Raw genomic sequence first — 15715 nt, 5'->3', positions numbered from 1 at the left:
CTTCATAAATTTAGGCCAAAATATATACTGCTACAATTCTTTGGTGAAAATAATCCAAAACCCAAAACCTTGTATATTATTTAGTCTGTAGGAAAGTTATAGAGTTCACAAACTATTGTATATATACAGTATATGAAAATCAATCAGTCCTGATGTACTTATGGACACATTGCTTGAGGCTTAAAAATGCCAGGACAGTACAAATATTCTCCCAATGACCCCTTTTTGAAAGTAGACAGTAGACAGTCCAAGGTATTTAGTAAGATGCATGGCAAGTTTTTTAAAGTTTAATTTTTTTGTCACAATTTTATGAAACATTAAGAATTTTTTTTTTTTTTTCAGAATTTCAAAACTTTTTTTTACACACTGTCTCCAGTGCAATACAACATCATTATATAATTGGTTTGCCAGTGATCAGGGACACTGCTGACAATATGTATATATATATATATATATATATATATATATATATATATATATATATATATATAAAAACAAAAGGTTAAAGCTGCGCTTGAAAGTAGAAAACTAGATAAAAAATTGAATGAACCAATTTAGATTATAAATAAAGCTGCCAGCACCAAAAAGTCTTCAATGCAAAACTAGAATCAGTATAAAATATGGGGTGGGTGCAGCGCTAAAAATGTTGATCAGAAAAAATTAATATGGAAACCAGATGGATTAACATTCAGTAGTGGTGAAAAATGTAAATGGAAAACTAAAACAATGTCCCTACACATCAAGAGTGTGGATCAAAAACATTTTTTGATTATAAAAACTAAATGAATTAGCATTCAGTAGTGGTGAAAAATAAAAAGTTGAGAACCAAAGCAGTGTTCCTATAAATAGGAAAAAAAGATTGAAAAAAATTAACACAAGCAATCAGTTGAATGATCATGCAGTGGTAAAAAAAAGTGTAGGTGCAAAATTAGAGCGGAATCCCTACAAAAATAAAAGTGAAAATAAAAATAAGCAAAAGTTTGACAAAACAATATTCTAGTGAAAACAAATGAAAAATATAAAGATAAAAAACGTATAAATAACAATGATGTGAGTCGCAACTTTAAAGGCACATTGATGCAAAATGTAAAATGACAAAACGTCAGAAAGGTTTCCAAAAAGAAGGGTCATAGAATATGCAAAAAAAAATTATAACAAATAAAGTCCCAAAGAGGTGACAGAAATTGTTGAAGAATGTTCATGAAAGTGAAAACACCTGATCGCCGTGAAAAGAATAGTGGGGATTCTTCGTCTAAATAGGTTGTCCACCCAAAGTGAGCATGTAGTCTCCTTACCCGCAGGGATGACCGCAATGGCGGTCTCACCAAGCCCAGGGAATTGGGTCTCCCAGAAACCTGAACGGATATCCTAATCAGTCGGATCCTTATCAAGGATATCTTTAGGAGAGCTCCGATATAAAATCAAGGTGCTAGTCAATCATCCATAATGGTGCCATGGCTCCGCCCTATGTGATGATGTCATGAGGCTCCTCGGACCTCCATGGAAATGGTAAACAGCAATGGAGATGGGTGTGGCTGGAGATCTTATCAAAAGATCTCCATCACCACTACTGAATGCTAATTCATTTAGTTTTTATAATCAAAAAATGTTTTTGATCCACACTCTTGATGTGTAGGGACATTGTTTTAGTTTTCCATTTACATTTTTCACCACTACTGAATGCTAATTCATCTGGTTTCCATATTAATTTTTTCTGATCAACATTTTTAGCGCTGCACCCACCCCAATTTTATATATATATATCTATATCTATATATAGATATAGATATATCTATATCTATATATAGATATAGATATATATAGATATATATAGATATATATCTATATGTATATAGATATATATCTATATGTATATAGATATATATCTATATATATATATATATATATATATATATAGATATCTATATATAGATATCTATATCTATATATAGATATCTATATATAGATATATATTTACATATATATACAGTGCTGTGAAAAAGTATTTGCCCCTTCTCACACTTATATTGTTGCTGGATGGAATCTTTTTTTTCAGGGGGGCCTATTGTTGCTGATGGGGGATCTGTTGTTGCTGGGGTGGGTCTTATGTTGCAGGGGGTCAATTGTTGCTGGGTGGGATCTACTGTTGAGGGAGGGGTCTAATGTTGCTGGCTGCTGAAGGGTCAATTGATGCTGGCTGTTGGGTATGCATTGTTGCTGGAGGGGATCTGTCTATTGCTGGGCTGGCTATTGTTGCTGGATGTATTTAATTGCCTTTCTTGTTATCATTAACACACTTCATATAAAATACTTGGTTTTGTATTCTCTAAAAGGGGCAGTACTGGGAGGTGGGTAAGGGTTGGACCCAAGGAACGCTGCTCGGAGATGGGTAGGGGGCAGGGTCAAGGGGTGACTCGGACGGCAGGGGGGGTACCTGCACCTTCCCTCTGAGAAAAAAAGCCCTGAGAAAGAGACTGGGAAAAAATGGCATCCATGGGAGAGTTCCAAGGCCAAAGCCACTGCTGACCAAAAAGAACACAAAGGCTCATCACACATTTACCAAAAAACATCTTGATTATCCCCAGGACTTTTAGGCAAATATTCTGTGAACTGATTAGACAAAAAATTAACTTTTTGGAAGGTGTGCGTCCCGTTACATCTGGCATAAAATGAATACAGCATTTCATAACAAGAACATCATACCAACAGTCAGATATGGTGGTGGTAGCATGATGGTCTGGGGCTGCTTTGCAGCTTCAGGACCTGGACGACTTACCATAATTGATGGAACCATAAATTCTGAGCTCTACCAGAAAATCCTAAAGGAGAATGTCCGGCCATCAGTGTGTGACTTCAAGCTCAAGTGCACTTGGGTTACGCAGCAGGACAATGATCCGAAACACAACAGCAAGTCCACCTCCAAATGGTTCAAACAAAGCAAAATTTAGGTTTTGGAGTGGCCTAGTCAAAGTCCGAACTTAAATCCAATTGAGATGCTGTATCATGACATTACACAGGCCGTTCATGCTGGAAAACCCTCCAATGTGGCTGAATTAAAACAGTTATGCAAAGAAGAGTGGGCCAAAATTGCTCCACAGCAATGTGAAAGACTCATTGCCAGTTATTGCAGTTGTTCATTGCAGTTGTTGCCGCCAAGGGTGGCACAACCGGTTATTAGTTTTAGGGGCAATTACTTTTTCACATAAAGCCAGACAGGTTTGGACATCTTTTTTGCCTTAATAAATGAAACCATCATTTAAAAACTGCATTTTGTATTTAATAATACAATTTGTTTGATGATCTGAGTCATTTAAGTGTGACAAATATGCAAAAAAAATAAAAAATCAGAAAGGGGGCAAATAATTTTTCACAGCATTGTGTATAGATTTTTTCTTTATTGTTTACTTTTTTTTAATTACATGTTTTTTTTATTTCTCCTTGTCAAATTTGTTTATTGTTTTAAACAAGGTAAAAGTGAATAGTCATGAATAGACAAATATAGTGGTACAAAATTAACATAACTGATTACATCAGATTAGAAAATGACCTTTAAAACCCAGTTACAACATTAAATAATGCAGAGTATCCATTAGACCATCTTTATCAGAAGTCTAGAGAGGCAGATAAACGAGAATATAGAAGACAGTTTGTAACTAACTATCGGTCGGCTATCAGCCAGAATGGTTTTAGACCAGTGGATCAGATGTTGGGAATACATGAGTTGGGAATACATCTATGAGAGTACCATATATGGACTGAGGAGGGGGAAAATTGTATAGCATAGGAGAAAAAGGAAAATGATCCAGAAGACTCAGGAACAGACCAGACAAATAATTAGTTATAAAGAGAAGAGAAAGAGTGTAGTGGGGGCCAAAGGTAAGTTTCATAGAGGTAGTGCGGCCCCAGTTGAATGAGTGAGTAGAGGCATGATGCAAGAGGGAAAGTTACTAAGACAATAACAATGCCTCATCAAAGTCTGGGGACAAACAACAGATTTTTTCAAAATTACGGATCTGATCCCTTTCGATGGCTTAAATTTTAGCATGAATAAGGGCTCCATTCATTGTTTGGTTTCAGCTATAGTCAGAGTTGGGGTATTCCAAAGACGGGAACTCCCAAGACTTAGCTATAGTTTGTTTTACGGCTGTTAAGAGCTGTAAGAGGAAGCGAAATTGACTCTGAGTAATACCGTTGTGAATTTTACAGTTATAAGCAACCATTTTCTCTGAATGGAAACTATTCATTCAGTGTTTACTATTGTGATTAGCTGTGATTTACCACAGTGAATCACATGGTACAGGTGGGCTGTGATTGGCCCTGTCTGTACAATTATAGAGTTCATCACAATAGTACACAATGAAAGGCATGAATCAAAGCCTTTCATTGTGTACAATTGTCAAGTGATCTGCTGTGAATGACTACAGCAATCACATGGTACTGGCAGCGGGCCAGTACAGTGATTTGTCGTCGACTGTGTTCGGTGGACACAGCGGATGACAGATCGCGCCAGAGTATGGCCCGTGGGGCACGCGCAAGGTGCGATCTTGGGAGGACATCATATGATGTCCTCCCAGAATAATGGGGCTCCCGCTCAGCCATCTTGTTACAATACGCCAGGTGGGAGGGGGTTAAAAAGGCTGAGAGATACCAAACATTGCTAAATGAGTAAATGATTCCAGATCTGCAAGAGCATATCAAGCAGAGATATTTCTTAGATAGCAACATGGGCAAAAAACCCCCAGAAATATGTATTGCTTACTGTGTACATAAAAAATATTTTCTTTCTTTTCTTTTTTTTTTTGAGTCATTCTAAGGTTCTATCATTGACCCTAATGCTGTATAGCTACAGTAAATTGAAGTGTGATACCATTTACTGTTATCTCTTTGTATCATAACATTGCCTCCTGAACCATTCAAGGACTACAGATATGCAGCCTTTTTCTCTCTTCTTTCTTATTTCCTGTAAATTTTATAGGTTGAAAATTTCACTATATATATATATATATATATATATATATATATATGTATATATAAAGTTTTAGGGCCCTTCCACATTTTTGTGGTTTTTCGCACTCTTGTTTTTTGGCATGTTCATGCACGTTTCATTGGTCCATATGTTTTTATTGGGCTATCAACAAGCACTGACTCATATTTTTAGTAAACTGTAACACAGAAGTCACTTTTTTACACAGTTTACACAATTACTTAAAAAAAAGATAATTCAGTTGTGACATCACTGCTCTGCAAATAAAATGTACATTTATGCCGAAATGAATTCACTATCACATTCATTAGAAATTATAAATCATTGGACATTAGTGATATTTTACTGTATAAATTGCATGTTTATGTAGCTATTGTTGACAAGCAACCATATTGGCACATTGTGTGATTTTAATGATCTGTTACATTTGTTTCTTGCCATTTACAGGGCATATACATTTCTCTCTGTTTTCAAAGGAGCCAGAAAGCAGTTCTGGAAAATGATGTCTTTCGTCTTGAAATCTCGAAGTGTCAGATAAATATAGAGCTGTGAGATTCAGTATCTGATGAGGAATATATGAAACTATAAACGCTTCCAGGGACGGACCTGGGTCTCATTGGAACTGTCAGCCATGATGGGCTTCTCGAAATCTTTGTGTTAGTAGATCATTCATTCTCTGTTTGGAAAGGAACTCTCTAAAACAGAAAAGGTGAGACCTGTAGAATATTACTTTTCTAAGCAAAAATGACAACTTAGTATGGCCAGAAGCTCTTTTATCAAGTTTAAAATACACACTTCAGATGCATATGGCCATATTTCAGTGGCATAGCTGACTTTGCACATTTCAAGGCAAATAATTACATTTATCTCCATGTTTCAAAGTATGCAGTAAATTGATGTCATTAAGCAAGATGAAGAATGCCTCTCTATCACTGTGAAAATAGAATTTATTTTTTTATCTGCACTAAACTATCCACAGCTGCCAAATGCAGAACTCCCAATGAACTGTTTTGAATTTTAGATGGGAACTCCAAACAAATCATTTTGGATTGGGTCAGAACCTCTATCAGGTTCTTATTGCTAATGAATAAAGTCCACCTTATTATCTCCACTGCCTTGGATGAAACAGTGGATGAAACTGTTCCTTAGCTGATTCCTGTCCCCAGTGCACTAAATGTAAAGCATAAATGGTTTATTTATCCATCCAATGCAATATAACCCATGTACAACAGCAAACCTATGCAATGCTGCACATGCTGCACATAACAATAAAAATGAGACAATAGTCCCAACTCATCTAAATCTTCTCTACTGGAGCCCTTTTATTATTAGGTTCTGCTTGGCTTCATTGTAGACTCCACGAGGCACAATTTCCTTTGATGTCACTGCAGATAAGGTTAAACGTCAATTTTCCCTTACTTAGCATTTGATGTAATGCAGCAAGCTGTAATTTCAATCTTATCTTACACTAATAAATCCACTGTATCTGTTTTTGCCACAGCAGAAACAGAGGTCAGATTTTGTGTATTAGCAGTTTGTTTTTAAGAGAGATCAGTTAGTCAAAAGAAGGGGCGAGAACAGGGTGGTGGGACTTTAAATAAAGCATATGATGACGATAAAGTACAAATGGTGAAGTAATTGGAAGGATTTTAATAATTGTCATGAGGTACGGTCAAATATAGAACATGTAAAATATACAATACATAGCATTTATAGCATAATAATGTAAAACATAAAATGTTACAAGTTCATTGTCACATTGTATAATAGGCTATAACTTCCAAAATTTCACCAAGAAAGGTAAGGGTAGAAGATGGTAATACATAGTAATCCTTGCACGGCCTATGACCACAAGATCCAAACCAGAAAGGGTAAAGAGGGTAAACATAATATCATGGGTACTAATTGGTAATCAAAACGTGTGGCAGCTCAACGCGTTTCGTGACTAGGCAGTCACTCGTCAGGAGAAAGCACATGATGAATCTGGGGGTAAGAGGGTTGGTTCAATTTAATAGGTTGTAAACATATATAAAATAGCGGGGTAAAACCCCCTATCTAAATGCCAATAGACTCACTAGGTTCGTATGGTGGTGGTGTGGTGCCGTGAAGCAAAGCCATCTGGAATGGCACTCCCACCCGGGAGCCGCGGCGGACATCTCCCCCGGAGCGCCCCCCGAGGCGACAACCATGGCAGGCAAAGGAACAAGGCAACCTGGACAAAGAATGGGTGAAGGGGTGGGGCAATTAGTACCGGGGAAAAAAGTGTGAGGAAGAGGGTGAAAGACCCAATTGGGGAGTGAAGGTGTGAGTAAAGTGAACAGCGAAAGGGGGCTGGATGCAGAGTGGAGTGCAGCTGGGGGTGAACCAAAAGGGGGTAGTGGGTGACAGTGAGAGGAGTGAGAGTAGAGACCAGAGATAGTGGTAAAAGTGACTGTACCTGAGTATTGGGAAGGGGTGTCAGCGAGGCAGAGCCTGGACTGGCGTGCGAACAAGTGTACAGGGAGCCTTGAGTGACAGAACCTGCCCGGAAGACGCTCAAGTAGGCGCCACGGCGAGGACGCCGCCGACGTCACGCCAGCGTAACAGGATGACGGGGGGGAGGGGGGAGGAGGCAGGGCGGGCATGGACCGCTCCACCCCCCAACCGCCGCCACCCCCCTGAACTGCTCGCGAGCGTGGCTACCACGCGCCGGGCGCCGAAGCATCAGGCGTCCAGCACGGGATGCGTGACGTTGACGTGCGGTGATGGCGCCACCACCCCTCCAAGCATGAGGAAGGCAGAGGGTGGGAGGAGGCCCATCAGGCACGTCACAGCTCCCGGGAAAGGAGAACACCCGGACAGCAAGCAGCACGGCCCAACCCACAACCAAGACGGACCAGCGCATGGCAATATTGACACTCGGTGGTATAAAGTACAAAACCAGAATAAAAAATGTGATAAAGCTGGAATTAGATAAAAAATATATATATATGTAAGGAGTTGGGTAGTTAAATAACTATGATGTACACCATGGACTAGTAAAGATGAATCAAGGGAAATTGGTCATAGGATCAGGGTTGCAAAAAAGAGGGGAAAAAGGGTAATTACATGCTTCCATCCCTATATCTAGTATTTCAGCAAAGGCAAGGGGGTAGGGACTTTAAGGACATCTGGCCTGGTGAGGCTGATAGTCCATCCCTTGGGACTTTAATTGAAATTGTGGCCTGGTAAGGTCACATATTTCCATCCCTATTGTATATCAAAAGAAGGGGCGAGAACAGGGTGGTGGGACTTTAAATGAAGCATATGATGACGATAAAGTACAAATGGTGAAGTAATTGGAAGGATTTTAATAATTGTCATGAGGTACGGTCAAATATAGAACATGTAAAATATACAATACATAGCATTTATAGCATAATAATGTAAAACATAAAATGTTACAAGTTCATTGTCACATTGTATAATAGGCTATAACTTCCAAAATTTCACCAAGAAAGGTAAGGGTAGAAGTTGGTAATACATAGTAATCCTTGCACGGCCTATGACCACAAGATCCAAACCAGAAAGGGTAAAGAGGGTAAACATAATATCATGGGTACTAATTGGTAATCAAAACGTGTGGCAGCTCAACGCGTTTCGTGACTAGGCAGTCACTCGTCAGGAGCAAGCACATGATGAATCTGGGGGTAAGAGGGTTGGTTCAATTTAATAGGTTGTAAACATATATAAAATAGCGGGGTAAAACCCCCTATCTAAATGCCAATAGACTCACTAGGTTCGTATGGTGGTGGTGTGGTGCCGTGAAGCAAAGCCATCCGGAATGGCACTCCCACCCGGGAGCCGCGGCGGACATCTCCCCCGGAGCGCCCCCCGAGGCGACAACCATGGCAGACAAAGGAACAAGGCAACCTGGACAAAGAATGGGTGAAGGGGTGGGGCAATTAGTACCGGGGAAAAAAGTGTGAGGAAGAGGGTGAAAGACCCAATTGGGGAGTGAAGGTGTGAGTAAAGTGAACAGCGAAAGGGGGCTGGATGCAGAGTGGAGTGCAGCTGGGGGTGAACCAAAAGGGGGTAGTGGGTGACAGTGAGAGGAGTGAGAGTAGAGACCAGAGATAGTGGTAAAAGTGACTGTACCTGAGTATTGGGAAGGGGTGTCAGCGAGGCAGAGCCTGGACTGGCGTGCGAACAAGTGTACAGGGAGCCTTGAGTGACAGAACCTGCCCGGAAGACGCTCAAGTAGGCGCCACGGCGAGGACGCCGCCGACGTCACGCCAGCGTAACAGGATGACGGGGGGGAGGGGGGAGGAGGCAGGGCGGGCATGGACCGCTCCACCCCCCAACCGCCGCCACCCCCCTGAACTGCTCGCGAGCGTGGCTACCACGCGCCGGGCGCCGAAGCATCAGGCGTCCAGCACGGGATGCGTGACGTTGACGTGCGGTGATGGCGCCACCACCCCTCCAAGCATGAGGAAGGCAGAGGGTGGGAGGAGGCCCATCAGGCACGTCACAGCTCCCGGGAAAGGAGAACACCCGGACAGCAAGCAGCACGGCCCAACCCACAACCAAGACGGACCAGCGCATGGCAATATTGACACTCGGTGGTATAAAGTACAAAACCAGAATAAAAAATGTGATAAAGCTGGAATTAGATAAAAAATATATATATATGTAAGGAGTTGGGTAGTTAAATAACTATGATGTACACCATGGACTAGTAAAGATGAATCAAGGGAAATTGGTCATAGGATCAGGGTTGCAAAAAAGAGGGGAAAAAGGGTAATTACATGCTTCCATCCCTATATCTAGTATTTCAGCAAAGGCAAGGGGGTAGGGACTTTAAGGACATCTGGCCTGGTGAGGCTGATAGTCCATCCCTTGGGACTTTAATTGAAATTGTGGCCTGGTAAGGTCACATATTTCCATCCCTATTGTATATCAAAAGAAGGGGCGAGAACAGGGTGGTGGGACTTTAAATGAAGCATATGATGACGATAAAGTACAAATGGTGAAGTAATTGGAAGGATTTTAATAATTGTCATGAGGTACGGTCAAATATAGAACATGTAAAATATACAATACATAGCATTTATAGCATAATAATGTAAAACATAAAATGTTACAAGTTCATTGTCACATTGTATAATAGGCTATAACTTCCAAAATTTCACCAAGAAAGGTAAGGGTAGAAGTTGGTAATACATAGTAATCCTTGCACGGCCTATGACCACAAGATCCAAACCAGAAAGGGTAAAGAGGGTAAACATAATATCATGGGTACTAATTGGTAATCAAAACGTGTGGCAGCTCAACGCGTTTCGTGACTAGGCAGTCACTCGTCAGGAGCAAGCACATGATGAATCTGGGGGTAAGAGGGTTGGTTCAATTTAATAGGTTGTAAACATATATAAAATAGCGGGGTAAAACCCCCTATCTAAATGCCAATAGACTCACTAGGTTCGTATGGTGGTGGTGTGGTGCCGTGAAGCAAAGCCATCTGGAATGGCACTCCCACCCGGGAGCCGCGGCGGACATCTCCCCTGGAGCGCCCCCCGAGGCGACAACCATGGCAGACAAAGGAACAAGGCAACCTGGACAAAGAATGGGTGAAGGGGTGGGGCAATTAGTACCGGGGAAAAAAGTGTGAGGAAGAGGGTGAAAGACCCAATTGGGGAGTGAAGGTGTGAGTAAAGTGAACAGCGAAAGGGGGCTGGATGCAGAGTGGAGTGCAGCTGGGGGTGAACCAAAAGGGGGTAGTGGGTGACAGTGAGAGGAGTGAGAGTAGAGACCAGAGATAGTGGTAAAAGTGACTGTACCTGAGTATTGGGAAGGGGTGTCAGCGAGGCAGAGCCTGGACTGGCGTGCGAACAAGTGTACAGGGAGCCTTGAGTGACAGAACCTGCCCGGAAGACGCTCAAGTAGGCGCCACGGCGAGGACGCCGCCGACGTCACGCCAGCGTAACAGGATGACGGGGGGGAGGGGGGAGGAGGCAGGGCGGGCATGGACCGCTCCACCCCCCAACCGCCGCCACCCCCCTGAACTGCTCGCGAGCGTGGCTACCACGCGCCGGGCGCCGAAGCATCAGGCGTCCAGCACGGGATGTGTGACGTTGACGTGCGGTGATGGCGCCACCACCCCTCCAAGCATGAGGAAGGCAGAGGGTGGGAGGAGGCCCATCAGGCACGTCACAGCTCCCGGGAAAGGAGAACGCCCGGACAGCAAGCAGCACGGCCCAACCCACAACCAAGACGGACCAGCGCATGGCAATATTGACACTCGGTGGTATAAAGTACAAAACCAGAATAAAAAATGTGATAAAGCTGGAATTAGATAAAAAATATATATATATGTAAGGAGTTGGGTAGTTAAATAACTATGATGTACACCATGGACTAGTAAAGATGAATCAAGGGAAATTGGTCATAGGATCAGGGTTGCAAAAAAGAGGGGAAAAAGGGTAATTACATGCTTCCATCCCTATATCTAGTATTTCAGCAAAGGCAAGGGGGTAGGGACTTTAAGGACATCTGGCCTGGTGAGGCTGATAGTCCATCCCTTGGGACTTTAATTGAAATTGTGGCCTGGTAAGGTCACATATTTCCATCCCTATTGTATATCAAAAGAAGGGGCGAGAACAGGGTGGTGGGACTTTAAATGAAGCATATGATGACGATAAAGTACAAATGGTGAAGTAATTGGAAGGATTTTAATAATTGTCATGAGGTACGGTCAAATATAGAACATGTAAAATATACAATACATAGCATTTATAGCATAATAATGTAAAACATAAAATGTTACAAGTTCATTGTCACATTGTATAATAGGCTATAACTTCCAAAATTTCACCAAGAAAGGTAAGGGTAGAAGTTGGTAATACATAGTAATCCTTGCACGGCCTATGACCACAAGATCCAAACCAGAAAGGGTAAAGAGGGTAAACATAATATCATGGGTACTAATTGGTAATCAAAACGTGTGGCAGCTCAACGCGTTTCGTGACTAGGCGGTCACTCGTCAGGAGCAAGCACATGATGAATCTGGGGGTAAGAGGGTTGGTTCAATTTAATAGGTTGTAAACATATATAAAATAGCGGGGTAAAACCCCCTATCTAAATGCCAATAGACTCACTAGGTTCGTATGGTGGCGGTGTGGTGCTGTGAAGCAAAGCCATCCGGAATGGCACTCCCACCCGGGAGCCGCGGCGGACATCTCCCCGGAGCGCCCCCCGAGGCAACAACCATGGCAGGCAAAGGAACAAGGCAACCTGGACGAAAGAATGGGTAAAGGGGTGGGGCAATTAGTACCGGGGGAAAAAAGTGTGAGGAAGAGGGTGAAAGACCCAATTGGGGAGTGAAGGTGTGAGTAAAGTGAACAGCGAAAGGGGGCTGGATGCAGAGTGGAGTGCAGCTGGGGGTGAACCAAAAGGGGGTAGTGGGTGACAGTGAGAGGAGTGAGAGTAGAGACCAGAGATAGTGGTAAAAGTGACTGTACCTGAGTATTGGGAAGGGGTGTCAGCGAGGCAGAGCCTGGACTGGCGTGCGAACAAGTGTACAGGGAGCCTTGAGTGACAGAACCTGCCCGGAAGACGCTCAAGTAGGCGCCACGGCGAGGACTCCACCGACGTCACGCCGGCGTAACAGGATGACGGGGGGGAGGGGGGAGGAGGCAGGGCGGGCATGGACCGCTCCACCCCCCAACCGCCGCCGCCCCCCTGAACTGCTCGCGATCGTGGCTACCACGCGCCGGGCGCCAAAGCATCAGGCGTCCAGCACGGGATGCGTGACGTTGACGTGCGGTGACGGCGCCACCACCCCTCCAAGCATGAGGAAGGCAGAGGGTGGGAGGAGGCCCATCAGGCACGTCACAGCTCCCGGGAAAGGAGAACGCCCGGACGGCAAGCAGCACGGCCCAACCCACAACCAAGACGGACCAGCGCATGGCAATATTGACACTCGGTGGTATAAAGTACAAAACCAGAATAAAAAATGTGATAAAGCTGGAATTAGATAAAATATATATATATATGTAAGGAGTTGGGTAGTTAAATAACTATGATGTACACTATGGACTAGTAAAGATGAATCAAGGGAAATTGGTCATAGGATCAGGGTTGCAAAAAAGAGGGGAAAAGGGGTAATTACATGCTTCCATCCCTATATCTAGTATTTCAGCAACGGCAAGGGGGTAGGGACTTTAATGACATCTGGCCTGGTGAGGCTGATAGTCCATCCCTTGGGACTTTAATTGAAATTGTGGCCTGGTAAGGTCACATATTTCCATCCCTATTGTATATCAAAAGAAGGGGCGAGAACAGGGTGGTGGGACTTTAAATGAAGCATATGATGACGATAAAGTACAAATGGTGAAGTAATTGGAAGGATTTTAATAATTGTCATGAGGTACGGTCAAATATAGAACATGTAAAATATACAATACATAGCATTTATAGCATAATAATGTAAAAAATAAAATGTTACAAGTTCATTGTCACATTGTATAATAGGCTATAACTTCCAAAATTTCACCAAGAAAGGTAAGGGTAGAAGTTGGTAATACATAGTAATCCTTGCACGGCCTATGACCACAAGATCCAAACCAGAAAGGGTAAAGAGGGTAAACATAATATCATGGGTACTAATTGGTAATCAAAACGTGTGGCAGCTCAACGCGTTTCGTGACTAGGCGGTCACTCGTCAGGAGCAAGCACATGATGAATCTGGGGGTAAGAGGGTTGGTTCAATTTAATAGGTTGTAAACATATATAAAATAGCGGGGTAAAACCCCCTATCTAAATGCCAATAGACTCACTAGGTTCGTATGGTGGCGGTGTGGTGCCGTGAAGCAAAGCCATCCGGAATGGCACTCCCACCCGGGAGCCGCGGCGGACATCTCCCCCGGAGCGCCCCCCGAGGCGACAACCATGGCAGACAAAGGAACAAGGCAACCTGGACGAAAGAATGGGTGAAGGGGTGGGGCAATTAGTACCGGGGGAAAGTTTTGGAAGTTATAGCCTATTATACAATGTGACAATGAACTTGTAACATTTTATGTTTTACATTATTATGCTATAAATGCTATGTATTGTATATTTTACATGTTCTATATTTGACCGTACCTCATGACAATTATTAAAATCCTTCCAATTACTTCACCATTTGTACTTTATCGTCATCATATGCTTCATTTAAAGTCCCACCACCCTGTTCTCGCCCCTTCTTTTGATATACAATAGGGATGGAAATATGTGACCTTACCAGGCCACAATTTCAATTAAAGTCCCAAGGGATGGACTATCAGCCTCACCAGGCCAGATGTCCTTAAAGTCCCTACCCCCTTGCCTTTGCTGAAATATCAGTTAGTAATTTACAGCCACTTTGAAAGGTTTTTGCTTTTTAATTTCAGTTTTTTAGTCAGTATTTTCACAAAACCTTCAAGAGGCTCCTAGGCACTGTCACATAAATTACTGCAATGTGAAAAGTAGCCAATGAAATTAGTTTAATACTTTTCATCCAGTGCAGGTGCACTTTAACTTTATATTTTATTAGATACAAAGTATTTTGATGGATAACTTTCAGGAGCCTCCCCTGAGAGTTTTTATTTTTATTTCTATTTTTTTATTTTTTTTATTGTAAAAGTGAACCCTGGAACTTTTCTTTTCTTTGTATACATCGTTCTATATTATCATATACAGTATTATGCTAACTAGAACGGGACAGTATACTCAAGATGTGGCCGGACCAGAGCTTTGTGGAATTATAGTGTTATCTCTTGAGTAAATACCCTTTTTAATGCATCCAAATTGTCTGTAAGCCTTGCTTGCTGCAGCTTGGCATTGCATGCTATTGCTGAGCCTGTGATCTACTAGGACACCAAGATCCTTCTTCATCCTCCATTCCCCCAGAGGTTCTCCCCCTAGTGAGTTGCTCACATTTATATGTTAACCCCCAAATGCATTACTTTACATTTTTCAATATTAAACCTCATTTGTCATGTGTTTACCCACCCTTCTATTTTCTTGAGGTCTTCCTGTATTGTTGCTCTATCCTGTTATTGCCCTGCTTAGATTTGTATCATCAGCAAACACTGAGGTTGAACTATTTATACCAATCTCTATATCATCTATGACCAAATTTAAACTTTTTAATTGTATAATCTAGGGGCATAAAATAGGCAATTACCAATTCTGAAGTTAAAGTTTATCTAAACCTAAGAACAAAAATTAAATATATTGGAGATTGCTTGTCTTTAGATGTGATGATATATTTAGGCCACGTACATTTTCTGCAAAGACAGAAATATATCTGCTGATCTTGCTGAAAATCCTTTATTCTTAACCTCCTGTGTACTGAACTGAGATCTCTGACAATGTTATCAGCTTTATCAGCTATCTTCTGTAAACTAAGCAAGTCCCCTCACTTTGTATTGGAGCTGGGGAGAAAGGGAAGTGTTTGTAGTCTAAACTTTGCTCCTCCATAGATACAGTATAGTGAGTGAGTGCTATTACCTTACAACAGGAATTATGTTACTGACAGGATCACTATACGAAATTAAAGAAAAGTAAACTAATGCAGCCATCACATCTAAGGACCGATACACAGCAATATAGTGTATTTTTGTTTTTGGGTTTAGATATGGTAAACATATAGGGATGGGAGTAAAAGGAGACCCTATTTTTCTAAGCCCCCCCTGTTTTAAATTTCTCCTGATTGTTCCAGCTGGGTGTCTATTAGAGTTTAGTAGATGTATT

The 15715-nt window shown here is 42.0% G+C and overlaps 1 protein-coding gene across 12 annotated transcripts in view; it reads left to right on the top strand.

Annotated features, from left to right (window-relative positions):
* The window catches only part of CDH12 (cadherin 12), a 1995427-nt gene that overhangs the window by 1154216 nt on the left and 825496 nt on the right, over positions 1-15715 (top strand). For 8 of the 12 annotated variants that reach the window (XM_073630873.1, XM_073630871.1, XM_073630869.1 and 5 more), the window contains one exon: positions 5432-5693. The exons of 2 other annotated variants lie outside the window; for them this stretch is intronic. The gene's annotated coding sequence lies outside the window, so the exon portion shown is untranslated. The remainder of the gene's footprint in view (positions 1-5431; positions 5694-15715) is intronic. 2 more of the 12 variants (XM_073630875.1, XM_073630870.1) reach the window with 1 other exon arrangement.

This window comes from Aquarana catesbeiana, linkage group LG05, assembly GCF_042186555.1.
Source record: "Aquarana catesbeiana isolate 2022-GZ linkage group LG05, ASM4218655v1, whole genome shotgun sequence".
In the NCBI taxonomy this organism is placed as follows: Eukaryota; Metazoa; Chordata; class Amphibia; order Anura; family Ranidae; genus Aquarana; species Aquarana catesbeiana.
Note: the sequence above shows the minus strand (reverse complement) of the source record. Positions and strands in the feature narration are given on the sequence as shown.